Below are 16856 nucleotides of genomic sequence, written 5' to 3' on the forward strand. Positions count from 1 at the left end.
ATAGCAATCCATTTCTAAAAAATCCAGACAGTCTCTGAGAATTGGACATGACTGAACGAAAATTAAAAATAAGTTTTTTCTTTAAGCCACATTATGTGACATAGTAAGCAATACTTTTGTTAAATTTCCTTGTGTCATATTTAAATACATTTAATTGTTATATGATGCTTTAAAATGATGTCAAACTGCTCATGACAACTTATGTCTTAAGTTAGTTCATTTAATTGAAACCTATAGCTTAATAAAGCAAGCATAGAGATAAATCCACAAGCGAAAGATACACTTTGGCAATTAAGATAGCACTAGTTTAAGCACATTGGTTCAGAAGGTGACACCATATATATTAGGGCTAAATGTCATGCCTTGCATAGGAGTTGACATGAGGTACTTCTCTTCAAATTGTTGAGGCCACTATGTCATTTTCAAAATTATGGCTGCTGCTCCTGGCTATCTCTCCATTTATGGGTATAAACAAAGGAGTTCCTGCAGATTTTACTCCACTAGTTGTTGCCAAATATAGGGAGGGAGGGGGAATGCTCATCTCCATTTCAAGGCCATTGAGTCAGTTCTGTCCTAAGACATTCTAACAGTCATGTGGCCAGAATGACATCACAGAATGCTGTTACCTTCCCACCTTAGTGGTATTTGCATGCTTTCAAAGTGCTAGGAGCTGGGGTGAGGACTGATGCTCACCCTATCGCGTGAGGTATATACAGTGGCTTTATTGTGGAGAAGCCTTTATTTCAAAGTGTTTTGTAATGATTTCCACAACTCTAGTAAATTTATATAATACTGTAGCCTACTTCAGTGTTATCTATCTCCCATTGCTTATCAAGACTACCAGACTGTTTCTTAAGGTCAATTCATATGCAGTTCTTTTGGATGGTTACAACTACAAACTCTAAAAGAGTTGCCTAAGGTGCAGTTACTGTCCACCCACCATGCCGCCAAATCATTTCACAAAGGATTATCATATAGAACATAATCTACCATTAGCTTATCCATTATTCAGCCCTTGCTGAATGATGCTATAATACTCTTTGGAAAATATTCTGTGTAGCAAAGATAAAGATTGGTGTAATGTATAAATGGGTGCACTGTAGATTTTTACCTTATTGTTTCTTTTCCACTTTATAACAAAACTTGGTTGTCAGTATGATCTCTACAACCATCAGACTTTTGTATTATTATAAACAATAGCAAGAGTGTGATGGTCCTTCATGCTCTCTGAGCTTGCTTCTTTCCTTGCAGACATTTCATTACCCTAACTGGGTAACATCATCAGTGCTAATAAGTGACTTGCTTGTCTGTGTGGATGGGTGGAGGAGGTCTTAGAGAGTCTTTAATTGGGCTGTTTATTGATGGCTCTTTGGCAGTTTCTTAATTGGGGTATTGTTTAGTAAGAGTTTTCTTACTACACAATTATTGCAAGGACCAGAACAGCTAATATTTTAAAAGCAGCGATACTCTTTGAAAGCATCCTCATTGTAGTCAATAAAAATATTGTTTACGTCTGGTATCTGGCATAAGCAGATGGGGATGTTGCAAAATTTCAAGCAGATGCTGGCTATCCAAATTGTGTGACATCATCAAAATACTTCCATTAACCAGAGAGAGGTTGAATGAATGAGGCTAGACCAATCTTCAAAGCCAACCACCATACAACTATGACACCACTTGGAAATACTTCTTCCACCTCAGCAAAAGTAGTATATTTTGAAGTTGTGTCGCAGATTTAAATGTGTCTCCCACTTAATTTATTTTCTTTCCTTTTTATTTCTTCCCTTTCCAGTCTATTTAGATTACCCAGACAAATGTAAAGAAGATTTTTTTTCCTCTTGACTTAGAAATTTCTAATGACTCTTTTTCCCTTCTAATGTTAATTTTAGAATTTATTGCCCACAAAGGATGTTGCAGTGATATACTGAATGTAAAAGTTATGAATAGCATTCTTAACAGTGAATCTGACTATAAAATAGGAACAAATTAAATGTCTTTGGCATAAGTGTGAGCAGCCTCCAGGCATTACTGATTCCTTGATGGAAATAAATCTATGTGCACAGTGACCTTGGCAGTGCTACGAGGGCAGTCATTACGTAAGCATGAACAATTTTTCCAATGTACTAAGAGAAAACAGGCTTTTATTTGACGTCAGGCTTCCAAGATTTGTTTCATTGCTTGAACAAATAAATTCAGCATCGGCACAGCATAGAAGTATCTGTCTCATGTCACAGCTTTGTATATATTTTCTGCAGATTTACTTGCCAGAATAATCCATTCTTTAAAATAGTGATATTTTCATTAAGTCATTCTTTTCTATCCATATTGTGTTATCCCTTTATTAAACTGAGTTAGACCTGTTTAGCATCACATGCTCTTTGGCTGCTTTATGATAATACTTAATACATAGGTTTATGTAAATACTTCTAACTGTTCAAGCACCAATAAAAAGAATACTTTGCAGTTTCAAAGAAATAAGAGCCCAAAATAATCTAAATTAAAGATGAGGGGTCCTTGGTGTTCTCTGAGTTTGATCCTAGTCTTACCAGCTCTACCATCCTGTTTGTATGATAACCAAGCACATATTACCTCCAGCATTTCTGCAGGCAGGTGCAGTAATACAGTAGGGCTATGGTATAGATTTATAAGAAAACTATTCAGTTGAAGTATCTCTTTGGACTGACAATCAAAAAGGCTTTTGTAGAACTCTCTTTCCATCAGAAAGAAGTGACAAACTAATCAAGCCAGCTTGCTTTGATTCTTTAGTTTGAGGCAAGGTTCAATTAACTTTTCCAACCCAACTGTTTATTCAAACCTAGAATACAATGGTCCCTTCCCCAATATTATTCCTAAGGAAATAGTAACTCTTGAAGACTCTTGAGAGCCCTGACTAGCAACCTTTGATAGACCTTTTCTTCATCTATCTGCTTAATCTCCATTCAAAGTCATGGTTTCCAATATCATCATATTATACAAATGCTGGTATTTGCACAACTTGAATAAATAAGTTACTCCTCAATTACGATTAAGAACTGATACCATCCTTGTGATTTAGAGAAAGTGGTGGCCTCTCAGCTCCGGCGATCCTTGGATGAAACCGATTATCTAGACTCCTTTCAGTCCGGATTCAGGGCTGGCTACAGCATGGAAACTGCTTTGGTCGCACTGACTGATGATCTCTGGCTCTCCAGAGACGGGGGCCATGCCTCCGTCCTAGAGCTCCTTGACCTCTCAGCGGCCTTCGATACCATCGACCATGGTATCCTTCTGCGACGGTTGCGAGAGGTGGGGGTGGGAGGCACCGTTCTGCGGTGGTTCTCCTCCTACCTCTCGGACAGGTCACAATCGGTGTTGGTTGGCGTGCAGAGGTCGACCCCTAGGCCCCTTAAGTATGGGGTGCCACAGGGTTCGGTCCTGTCCCCCCTCCTGTTAAACATCTACATGAAGCTGCTGGATGAGATCATTCAGCGGCACGGGATAAAATATCACCAGTACGCGGACGATACACAGTTGTATCTGTCCGCCCTATGCCAACTCAGTGAAGCGGTTGACGTGATGTGTCAGTGCCTGGAGGCTGTCAGGGTCTGGATGGGGATAAACAAACTTGCTCTCAATCTTGACAAGACCGAGTGGCTTGTGTTTTTCCCTCCAAATAATTGGCCATGTATTCCAACTCTCAGGCTGGGGGGTGAAATTATATGCCCCTCAGGCAGGGTTCGCAATTTGGGAGTCCTCCTGGATCCACAGCTGACTTTAGATCACCATTTGTCAGCTGTGACCAGGGGGCATTTGCCCAGGTCCGCCTGGTGCACCAATTGCGTCCGTACCTGAACTGGGAGGCTCTCACAACAGTCACTCACGCCCTTGTGACCTCAAGACTGGACTACTGCAATGCGCTCTACATGGGCAGCCCTTGAAGAGTGTTCGGAGACTTCAGCTTGTACAGAATGCAGCCGCGTGAGCGATTGTGGGTGCGCCTCGGTACACCCACATTACACCTATTGTCCGCAAGCTGCACTGGCTGCCTATTGGTCTCCGGATACGCTTCAAGGTGCTAGTCGTCACTTATAAAGTCCTACATGGTATTGGACCTGGGTACTTGAGAGACCGCCTCCTGCCGATTACCTCCCAAAGACCTATTAGATCCCACAGACTAGGCCTACTCAGAATTCCATCTGCCGGCCAATGCCGGCTGTCAACTACCCAGAGGAGAGCCTTCTCTGTGGCTGCTCCGGCCCTCTAGAACGATCTCCCTGTGGAGATTCGGACCCTCACCACCCTTCAGGCTTTCCGTAAAGCTGTTAAGATCTGGCTGTTCTAGCAGGCCTGGGGCTGCTGAGTTCCATCCCCACTCAAATTGGTATGCTTGTTGAGACCTTTTAAATTGGTTCTGTATTGTTGTTTGTCTTTGTTTTCTTTTCCTTTTGTATTGTTTCCCTTCCCTTCCAGTTTTGTTAGCCGCCCTGAGTCCCTCGGGAATAGGGCAACATACAAGTTGAATAAAACCACAAACCACAATGTTGTCACCCTTCACTACAGCAATTTTCCCCATCCATCCCCAGTAAAATGATGAATTAAATCTTTTATAATTCCCCCCCCCCCAACATGTTTCTCACTATGTATATTGGGTAGTAAATTGTGGAAAGCTGGTTTAGAGAAACAACGTTGGTTCATAGAGCCAGAGTTGAATATTTAGACCATCAAATTTAACCTTTTGGTCAGAAATGTAAATTAAGGCATCTCAGAGAGATGGCACTCTAAAAAGGTATAGGTTCCCCTTGCACATATGTGCTAATAGTTCCCGACTGTAGGGGGTGATGCTCATCTCTGTTATAAAGCCGAAGAGCCAGCGCTGTCCAAAGACGTCTCCGTGGTCATGTGGCCAGCATGACTAAATGCCGAAGGTGCACAGAACGCTGTTACCTTCCCACGAAAATGGTCCCTATTTTTCTACTTGCATTTTTACATAGTTTCAAACTGCTAGGTTGGCAGAAGCTGGGACAAGTAACAGGAGCTTACTCCGTTATGTGGCACTTGGGATTCGAACCACCAAACTGCCTGATCAACAAGCTCAGCGTCTTAACCACTGAGCAACCACATCCCCTGTATTCTTACTCTTAGAAAGTTTGAAAAGAAGTAAAGATGTAGGAATTGATTACAGTTAATGTAATTAATTCCTATATCTTTACTTCTTTTCAAACTTCGAAATATTTGAAATTTTCTATTATTTTTAAAGAAGAACCAGGTTTTTCTTTAAAAATTATAGAAAATTTCAAATATTTCAAAGAGCCATTTTGGCGCAGTGGTTAGCAGGCTACTTCTGCTGACTGCCAATTGCTGGCAATTTGGCAGTTCAAATATCACCAGGCTCAAGGTTGATTCAGCCTTCCATCCTTCTGAGGTTGGTAAAATGAAGACCGAGATTGTTGGGGCCAATAGGCTGACTGTAAACCACTTACAGGAGGCTATAAAGCACTGCAAAGCAGTATATACTGTATTTTCCGGAGTTTAAAATGCACTGGCGTATAAGACGCACCAAGATTTTGAAGAGGCAAATTTTAAAAAAAGTTTTTGCACTCTGCAGACCTCTCAAAAACAGCCCATTTTTTGCAAAAAAAAAGGGCATGAATAGCCTTTAGGAGGCTTGTAGAGTGCTCTTGAGGGTGGGCCCCCCCAAAATAAGCAAAAAACAGTCCATTTTCCGCAAAAACAGCCCCATTTTCTGTCAAAAAAAGGGCATGCTTAGCTTTTAGGAAGCTTATAGAGTGCTGCTGGGGGCTGGGGGGCAAAACTGAGCAAAAAATGGCCCATTTTACTCATTTCCCCCAGCCCCCGGGAGCACTCTGAAAGCCTCCTAAAGGCAATGCATGGCCAGTTTGGTGAAGGGGGCAGGGTTTCGTGAGGCAAAAATGTCAGTGTATAAGACACACCCAGATTTTCAGCCTCTTTTTTGAGGGAGAAATGTGCATCTTATACTCTGAAAAATACGGTAAGTCTAAGTGCTATTGCTATTGTAATGGTATGTGGGAAATACCTTGGGAGACAGGAGGCAAAGTCATAGACGGGACAAGTGAAATGTTAAAGATGTCCCATCCCTCTCACAGGGCGAATAGATACTGTGGAAAGCATTAGTCACCGGTTAGAATTAGCCCCCAATAAGAATTGTGCTATTGTTTTTCAATAGCTAAAAATAAAACAAATGCTAGGTGCCTTAATTAGCTAGTTCAGGTAGTCGAATTGTTTAAATCACTGTACTTTTACTGCACTGTATTGTAAACCTCCTTGAATCCTTTAGGAGGGAACAGGCTATAAATAATTGTATAAATACATTCTGAAAATTGGACAACAAAATGTAATTTTAGTCATTCTACAGCAGAGGCCTTGCTGTATTTCTACACATTAATTTATAGCATTGCATCTGTGCATATAAACTAAGAGTAGCCAACTATGGGCCCTTTACAAACTATATACTTCAACCACAGAATTATTGAGCCAACTATAAATTGAAGTCCACAGGTCATAAAGGGATATAGTTGCTGATATAAACTATTTATTGTATATCAAGGCATATGTCATACTCAAACAGTTCTCAGTCACTGTTCTATATTCAAGTGGAGGGAGGTATCAAGGAGAATGATAAATGACTTGATCCTAGGCTCTATATTCTTCAAGATTTTCATTAATGGCTTGCATAAGGATATAGTGGGATTACTTGTTAGGTTTGTAGATGTCACAAACTTGTGTGGGCTGAAAGTTACAGAACAAAGTTTAAGAAAAATAAATGTTCTTCTCTTAGGAAACAGAAATTAAATATATGTGTGTAGAAGGGGAGATAAGGGAAGGAATTACATGGCTTTGCAATAGTTAAAATTATTTAATGTTAATAGTTTAATACGGTAGTAATAGTTACTAAAACTAAATGTATGCTAAACAGAAAAGCCACAGCACTTTAAGTAGTATCATCAGAATGTATACATGGTAAATGCAGAGATTAAATAACTCCACAATATAGTCTTTAGACTTTTATCTTGAGGATTATATGCAGGGTACTACAGCTTAAGAACAATTCAGACAACCAGAACAAGTTCAGAGAAGGGCAGTGGAAATAGAAACAAAGACCTATCAAAACAGATTGAAGTATATTTACATTTTGAGAAAACTTAGTACTCTTCAAGTACCTGAAAGAAGAATGAAGTTATTTATCATCATATACTGTGTAACATAAAATAATGGACTAGACTTAGAGAAAACTAGGTTCTGTCTAGAAATTAGTTCGATAGACACTTTGATAATGGAGCTAATCACCCAGAGAAAATATGCCTCTCATGTGTTGAATGTGTTCAGATAGAGGATAGCTTGCCATCTGTCCCAGATGTCACAGCATTGGTTCAATATACACTCAATCCAATATAAGTGTCAACTTAGTTGCTTTTAAACATTTTGCCACACTGATTTTTCACAGATTGCAGGGGGAACAAATTAATGGAAATCAATTTGGTATTCATTGTCTTTTGCCATGTAAAAGCAATGGGGGAATAACTTCCCAAAAAAGCTATTTTTCTTCTCACAACTCAGCACTGAGATTCTTTACAACTTTGAAGTTTGAGGTTTAAGATACCAATTTGACTATTTGGTACATACTAAGATCTGAATTCAGAATGTATGGTCATTGCTCCTAACTTCAGGCTATTCCCCAACTTTAAAAATCCTGTTTAGATTAATGTTTTCAGATGTTATTTTCAACTGGAAAGAAATAGGCACTATATTTATTTGTTTTCTGTGCTACATACTAACAGAACAAGTTTGTATTGGCAAGAAGATAAACAAGTTGGAACATGTTTCATCTTTGGTGGCAAAGCCAATTAATGGGTTTGGTTGAAAGTTTTTGAAGAAGTTGAGAAAAGCATTTAAGAATGATTTATAATAAATCTTGAGATTGGTTGAGGGTCTTTATTTCCCATGAAAAACAAATGTAGTCAATTTCAAGCTTATGATAATAATGTTCTTACTAATACCTTCACATAAACAAATATTGTACGAATAATTTATAATGGGAAATATTCAAAATAAATGCATAGAGATGTAAGTTTTATTAGATTTATATATGTGTTTCTATGCACTGATACAAAATTTACTGCCCAAAAAACATATGAGTTCAGTGTTTATTGAACTTTAAAATAACTTTTAAAGTTATTTTTGATATTTTTCCCAGTTCTTTTAATTTTGTAAAAATTAAAAAGCAAGTTTAACAAAGCTTCAAAATAACTGTGCTTGATTAACTATTATCTTGGATAATAAACATCAATAGGAGTGCAATAAGATAACCAGGTTGTCAGAATATTCATGAACTGGCAGAGACATGGTAACAAGGTCAGCCAATGAATAGTCATGGTAACAGATCAGCCAATGAGGCTTATTTGGAAACAGAAAGTTAAGTAAGAAGTCTGGGCGTAGCTTAGCTGAATGAAGCTCTGAACTCTGAACTGAAACAAATCTCTGCCTGTGTTTTGCCTGTAACTACTACCACGTTGGACAATCCACTATTGGTATTGTATATTTTACTCATGTGTTGTTATGTATATAAAGAAATTAATGAATCCTGCTGAATCAGTTATCTGTGTGTGCTTTCTAGATGTGATTTCTGCAACAAACTCTGACACATGTAAATGAACCTCCCTGGATACCGAACACATGTTTTATAATGAGTTGGAACCAGATTAGTTGGATTAAAAGTGAGAGACTCATCACTAAACTTGTCCCAGTAATTTCAGTTAAACTTAAAATCTGATTCTGATTCATCATTCTTTCCTACATTTCAGCACAGAATATTTTTATAGCATTATTTTGCGATCAAAGCTATAATTCTAAAATAAGTTTCTTTAAAATGTTCAAATCATGTGTAAGGCATTAGTAGAATCTTGTCATCACCTGTAAAATGTCTGTCAGCAAGCATTTCAGTTAGATTCAACTTACCAATAAAATGTGTTAAAACTGACAAGGCTTATTTCTACATGACACAAAGGATTTGTATGTGAGAACCTGAAAGGAGAGCTTTAAGTTGGTGTTTTCAAAGTTTGCCATCTCATTAAAACTTCTTTGAAAGGTACTATTCAACTCTGTGAAACATGGTGACTCATGTAATGGATAGCTAGCTAACAATCTGTGTTAGTTATAAAAAGAATTTACAAGGATTAACCCATGAACTAAGATTACAGCAATATCACAATCTGCATGTTTTAAAAACATATGTAAATATTCTTGATATTCTTTTTGCCAAGGGTTGGCAAAAATATATATTTATTACTTGTACATGCTATACAGTTTTATAAATACAAACTATCCAGTTCATTGTATACTGAATATTATGTATACTATTGGTTGGAATAACAAGATGTTTAGATGTGTTTCATCTAAACCTGCAATAACTGATTTATTCTGTCTTTTTATCTCATTTGAATCTTGAAAGAATTCAACCTCAGCAACTTTAAGATATATGGACTCCAATTCCCAGCATTCCCCCAGCTAGAATTCTGGGAGTTGAAGTTCACACATTGTAAATTTGCTGAGGTTGAGAAATCCTGAATTACAGATACTGGACATACTGTAGGTGCAGACACTTTATAATCATATGAAGTTGTTAAATGGAGCTAAGAATAAATGCAGTCAGGCTAAAAGAAATTATTTCACTTCTTTCTTTCTTTTTGCACCATTTCTTTCTGCTGTAAAGAATTCCTATTATCTCATTAACTCTTTGCTACAGCACTACATTCATAATGTTAATGTTTAACAGATTTACAGCCTGCATTTAACAAGGTAGCAAAAGACAAAGCCTGTGACTTCTGGGTCTGTTTTAGAGATGGGCCAAGTTAACGTTCCAACTTTGTAGGCTTGTGTGCACAAGAGAAAGAAAACTCTGCAATCAATAAGTACCAGTAACATTACATAATTAAGCGTTGATTCAGAAGCAGCCTAGATGGAAATAAATTTGGGCATATTTCCTGAACAAAGTTATTTAAAAACAATGCTGCTATTGAAGCTTCTTGCAACCCACTGAGAGAAGTAAAGATTAGCTGATAACATAGTGTGGTAAATCTTATGTTTGATAGTTTTATTGTTTGGGAATACAAACAATAAGTCCCATAGATTAGACAGCATATAAATATACATACAAAATAAGCACTAAAAGAGTACATCCTGGCCAGTAAATAAAGGTCTGGTTATTAATAAAGCAGGATTAATGTTAAATCAGATAATGAAAGACTAACTCTGAATATTATTATTATATACTTTATTCATTAAACATGAAACTCAAGCCAACTGAACATTCAAAAATGTATTACAAATACCAGTGACTGGTGCTAATGGGTGATACGTTTTGCTGCCAGCTTCCTAGGTATCAACCAAGTACCTTCTTAGAATATAAGTTATTATTGTTTATTATTATACAATTGTATCTCAGCGGCCAGTTGTTTCGCCAGATTTGGCATTGGTTACTAGTCGGGCCCCACCCAAAGTTTGCCATCTCATTAAAACTTTGAAAGTTTTTAAAGGGGCCTAGGACGTTGTAACGTATTTTCGTAATATGCGTGCAGATCCAAGCAGTGCGGCTTTTTGCATTTGACTGATGGTGATTTTGTCAATTTTTAACTGTTTTAAATGTAATTCCAGTGCTTTTGGAATAGCACCCAGTGTGCCAATTACCACTGGAATTACCACTGCTGGTTTGTGCCATAGTCGTTGAATTTTGATTTTTAAGTTCTGGTATTTTGCTATTATTATTATTATTATTATTAATCATTGCACAGTTGGTCAGATGTTCAGACTGGGTTTGGCATTCTTGTCTATCTATCAAGACCTTACCATGGACATGGCATAGGCAAATCTGGATGTTTGACAGTGTTACAGATATCGTCGCAGGATGAAAGCAGTTCCAAGTGAAGCCGCCTTCTGCAATTGACTAGTGGCAAATTTGTCAATGTCTATGGTGTTCAAGTGGTTCTCCAGTTGTTTTGGGATTGTACCCAAGGTGCCTATTACTATTGGTACTCCCCTTGCTTGCCTTTACCACAGTCATTCTATTTCTATTTGTAGGTCTTTGTATTATGTTATCTTCTCCAGTTCTTTGTCTTCTATTCTGTTGTCTTCAGGCACTGCCATGTCCATTATTCAGACTTTTTTGTCTTTCTTATCGACAACTGTTAAGCCAGGGTGTTATGTGGCAGGTACCTGTCTGTCTGAATTCTAAAGTCCCAAAGCAATTTAACTTCTTTGGTTTCTATGACTTCCTCTATTTTATGGTCCCACCCATTCTTGCTTGCAGGCAAATAATATTTCTTGCAGATCTTCCAGTACACCATTATTGCTACTTTGTTATGCTGCTGCTTGTAGTCAATCTGTGCCACCTGTTTCTTTAGCTTCTTTGCATAGGTGACACTTACTGTCGCTGTCTTCTCCATTCTGGCTTTGTATGCATTTGTCCTTAAAACTTGGTCTTGTGCCGCTAGAATTAGTCCCTTGGTCTCTTTCTTTAACTTTCCTGCTCTTAGCCATTGGCGGGTCTTGTTAATATCTGCAGTTCATCTTCACTTGGTGCTGACCAATTCTTGATCTTCCTTGCCCTTTTCTCCATGATTTCTGCTGTTATTACTATTTATTTCATTTTAACTTATTTTTTTATTCTTATCCACCTCTTTTAACCAAATCTGCATTCTTGTTGTATTTCTTTGGGCTATCCCATATCTGTTCCCAGAACTGCAGTTTCTTCCTTGTCAAGTACTGACTGATTCACTGCAGTTTCTCCATTGATGGATTTGTAGAAATGTTCCTGATTGGATTGAAATTGGTGGTCCTGCCTATAATTGGCAATTTGAGCTTCATATCTGCTGATCTTCTTGGCTTTAGCTATTATTTGCTGCTTTATTATTTCCAGTGCCTTCTTGATCTTCCCTGTTTCTAAATGGTATTTCTTGATTCTTTGGTTTTCTAGTTCTTAACCTTTTTTTTTTCCTTTAATCAGTTCTATCTTACTGGCATCTGATCTCAATTTGCTTATCTTATTTTCCAATCTAATCTTCCATTTTTCTGGTGCACTGTTTGGTTTTTTTTTCTTCTTCTCTGTTTGCTTTGCATCCGAGGTATTTAGTTATCACTGTAGCTGTGCTGTACATATTTTTTTATCATCATCATCATCTAGATTTAATGTAGCCATTCACCCTATGGTGAGTGGGGGGTTACTGGAGGTGGGTGTCAGGGTATCCTGAATCAATTCCTCAGAGGAGATACTCCAGGAGAACAATTAGCAGTATCCCAGTTCAGTGAGATGTTATTCAGTAAGGTTAAGGCCAAAATGCACTATTTTTCCATTGTGGTTCCTACACTCCGGAACAGCCTTCCCTTTGAAAGAAGATTGCCTGCTTTCTAGAAGTTGTATCAACTGAACTAAACTATTCAACTAAGCCATAGGTTGAGTATTTTGCTCCCCCCCCCAATTTATGACATTGTTATTTATTGATATGGGTATTTATTTATTTATTTATTATATGATTATATTAGCAAGTATTCTTTATGCATGGTATTGTGTTGTGAGCCAGTAAATGTAAGTGACACACAAACTTTATTCTTCACCATAAGAATAGTCACTTCCAGCCTTATTGTGCTCAGTAAGGAATTCTTAACGGTTGAACAAAGAGAAGTGAGCAGCAACATCTGTTGTGTACTCAGTAGAGTGCATAGTCTTTCACTGACAATTGATGACCCAATATAGCTTCCGACAGAGACCACTGACAGATGTTTCAGCGTGCAGGCATAATATCATTCTGAGAATTATGGTAGAAAATAGACACATTGATGCTGCCAACAAATATTCCTTATTTTTTCCAAGCAGAATTTGTATAATATTTTGGTACTTCTATAATTGGGGAAATGGGAATTCACATTTCAGTAGTAGCTCCGACCCTTTGGAACGATCTCCCCGTAGAGATTCGTACCCTCACCACCGTCCAGACCTTCCGCATAGCCCTTAAGACCTGGCTAGCCCGCCAGGCCTGGGGATAAAGACAATCTATCCCCACCCGAATGATGAATGAATGTTGCTTTTATTTTTATCTTTATGTACTATTTTGTGTCTATTGTTTGTACCCCCCCTTCCTCCATTTTATGTAAGCCGCCCTGAGTCCCCTCAGGGAAAAGGGCGGCCTATAAATGTTAATAAACAAACAAACAAACAAACAACAGTTCAGGTGGAAATGTGACATTAAAAAGATAGCTTAGTGCATGAGACAATATCCAATCTAATTTTTCTGCTTGTCTCTTGATCACCAAATTATCAGTAGTTACTTTACCTTTTACCTCAATTCTTGCTGTTGTGCAGTTCCCCGCATTAAGTCCCTGCACTTTTCAAAGATAGTAATTACCGGGAAGGTGAAATATTGAGATAAACATGATATACTGAGTGTAAATTTGTCACAATCCTTGCAGATATTTTTGTAGAGAGTATCACCAAGTGGTGGATTGTCTTCCCATCACTTCTCCCCAACAATGTTCTTCTGGTACCAAATAAAAAGATATTCTTTAAAATCATCCTATTCCAATCCTTAGGTTCTCATCTCTCAATGTCACATATTTTAGTGTTATTAATTCCATGATTGCTTTGTAAAGTGCGGTTTTAATCTTACCTTGGGGGCAAATAAAAGAATGTGTATATATTGCTGTATTTTGTATGCAAGTCATATATTTTAGCATCCTGTTCCTGTAGTCAACCAGGTTTTTCAGATATGAGCACAATGCTATATATGCCAAAACAATTAATAAAAGCCAGAAGTGGGAAGAATGGGCCCAGCACAGTCAGTGTCTCCATTTCAAACCATTTTCAGCTACAAGATTTATTTTTAGAACAATTTTCCTCTTAATCATGCAAGGAAGGGTATCTTCAAGAAATTTGCTATGTTTTGCACTAGACCTTACATTTAACACAGTTTTATTGGCATTAAAACCACATTAAGTAAATTATGTTTGACTAAATGGAAAATATTGAACCATGTGGAAAAATAAAGCATCTTCTCTTCTCACACACACTCTTGAAGCATGTTTTGTTTCATTGAGTTAGAAGAGAGAAGTTGCTCTGTGCTGGAGCCAGTGCAGGTGTGCCTTGTGATCCGCCTAAATAAACTTAATAAATAGATACTGATGTCAGTTGACACAGGTGCAGACATCATTCAGTAGAATGTTATTTGCAGACAAACACGCCGGTATTGACCGTCTGTGCTGCAATCAGAGCCATGCCAAGGAAGTACAGAGGCAAGACTGAACATCCTTTCCTCTTTCCGCGCTTTGCCGCCTGTGTCTTTCCTTCAAAAAGGGCTTTCCTTTAGCTGGCAAGTGCTACTTTTCTTTGCAGAAACCATGCCATCACATGTTCAGATACAGAATTAGTGCCCATTTCTTACATAAATTATACATTCTGGATGGAAGGGACAGCTGGTTATTTTGTCTTTGCCATGTCATCATTTTTAGTACATTTCAAACACATTTGGAAGGAAGCCTTCCCTAAAATCCTAAATGTATTTTGACTTGGGTGTAGAGATATGCTTAAATCAAGGCTACTTTTTCCAGCTCATCTCTTTATGGATAAACCTGGTCGTATCTAAAAGGAAACTCAAGTGTCTTCCTTATCCACAGTATAAATGAAACGTCTGAATGGCTAGTATTTTGTTCTTATTATGGAGAGTGGTACAGTAATGAATTAAGGTTTTGTTTAGGTTATGCTATATTCTTAAATGTTATAATACTGTAGATCAGAGGGCTTTTTCATCATCTACACTGTAAACTGAAACATAGGATTCTGATGCAAGTGATCTGTTTGAGCAGCTGAAATAGGATTCAGCGTAGGAATCACCTAATAACAGAAAACTACTCTTTTCCTGCCTATAAGCAGAGGTGAAATCCTCTCGGTTCAGCCCAGTTCAGCCAAACTGGTAGGACGATTGTCCTTGGTTCTGCGAATCGGTAGTAAAAAAAAAAAAAGCTTCTGACAATCACACAGCTCACACCTGAGCTGCACAATCATCAGAAGCTTTTTTTTTTCAATTTTTAAAGCATTTTTCCCTGCCAGTTCAGGGAAAAAATGCTTTAAAAAGTGGGTGGGGGGAGAGTTGACCATGCCCACCCTGTCACATGACCCACCACCACCAAGCCATGCCCACAGAACCGGTGAGGGGGAAATTTCACCATTGCCTACAACTCATGAACCCTTGCCCTAAAAACACCCAATTTGATCTGTACAAGTACATCCCTTAGGAGATACCCCACACACACATACACGCGCACATTTGTTTCATATGACTTTCTTTCATATGAAGCCAGTGGTCATTCTTTGCTATCCTTGATCTGCTGATTGCCAGCTCCCTGCTCTGCAGAAGTCAGCAGTAGCTCCAGCCTATTGGATGATTCAGAGTTTATATAACTGTATTTTCCTGTCCTACCTACCAACCCCCCACCCCCACCCCAATCTGCCCACTCCGTTCCTGTCTCATAAATGAGCAGTGTCTCCTGCACAAAGGATAAGAAGGTTAACTTGGTGAACAGCTGTAGAACCTAGTTTTTTTCCTTCTGCAATTTCATACATATGTAAACCCATCTGATGTTGCCACTTAAGAGCTCTAGTTACAGGTGAGAAGCTGAAGGTGCATAAACAGAACAAAACAAAAAGTACAAATTAAGAACAGATGTTAACCGAGCAGTGTTTTAAGCAAGGGAGTCATAACAGTAATCTGGAATGGGTTCCCATGAAAGTTGTTAATATTGACACGGGGGTCATTTAAAGAGCACTTTACTGGTTATCCCAGGAGATGGAAGGGGAAGAGATTAAAGTTTGATGAGCCAATTTTATTTTGCTTCGTGTTTTTTTTTAACTGATAAACAATGTCCATGATAACTTTTCAGCATATGCAATAAAGCATACGTTCATAAAAATTGTAATATGCCCTAACCAATTAAAAAAAACAACAGTTTTCAAATATAGCAAGTCCAGGTGTTCACTTCACTAGGGAGAAGGTGTTGGATGCAAATGTGTTGGATCGTTCAGCCTATTTCTTAATTTTAAAATCTTATGAAATTTATGACAGGTTCATAGTACAATCATTTTGGAATGTCTCTGAATAATTTAAGATCTTTTTATTGCTTCTATCCACAAAGCAATAACAACTGACATATAAGATATTATATATCACTTCATATATATATATATATATGTATATATTTACTATAGATTATTAAAACTATATATACAACCGTGTTTCTCCGAAAATAAGGCAGGGTCTTTTTTTGTGATCCTCAAAATAAACACTTGGCCTTGTTTTCGGGGAGGTCTTATTATTTTTGAGGTGCAGGAGGCCCCTTTACCTCAGCCTGCAGCCCGCTGATGAGCAGATTCAGGGAGGGCTGGAAGTTCTATCTCTGTTTCTGGCACACTCTTGCCAGCCCTAGTGTTGCTGGGCCTGCTGCCACTAAGAGAAGGGGCACGGTAGCTACGGTTTGCAGTAGCAGCCTCTGCAAGGCCATTCAGTGGTTAATATCCGGGAAGGTCTTATTTTCAGGGAAACAGGGTATATATATATATATATATATATATATATATATATATATATATATATATATATATATATATATATATATATATATATATATATATATATATATATATATATATATATATATATATATATATATATATATATATATATATATATATATATATATATATATATATATATATATTTAAAACACCAGTGATAATCGAAAGTTCCTATCATAATATTGTTCTCCACTTGAACGACAAAAACAAGTGGAGAACAATATTA

At 37.7% G+C, this 16856-nt stretch overlaps 1 protein-coding gene across 2 annotated transcripts in view; it reads left to right on the forward strand.

Annotated features, from left to right (window-relative positions):
* KCNQ1 (potassium voltage-gated channel subfamily Q member 1) overlaps nt 1-16856 on the forward strand; it is a 360955-nt gene that overhangs the window by 185502 nt on the left and 158597 nt on the right. The gene's annotated exons all lie outside the window — the stretch shown is intronic.

The sequence above is a fragment of the Thamnophis sirtalis genome, unplaced genomic scaffold (assembly GCF_051295495.1).
Source record: "Thamnophis sirtalis isolate CommonGarterSnake01/CBP01778 unplaced genomic scaffold, rThaSir2_p1.2 scaffold_1, whole genome shotgun sequence".
Lineage (NCBI taxonomy): Eukaryota > Metazoa > Chordata > Lepidosauria > Squamata > Natricidae > Thamnophis > Thamnophis sirtalis.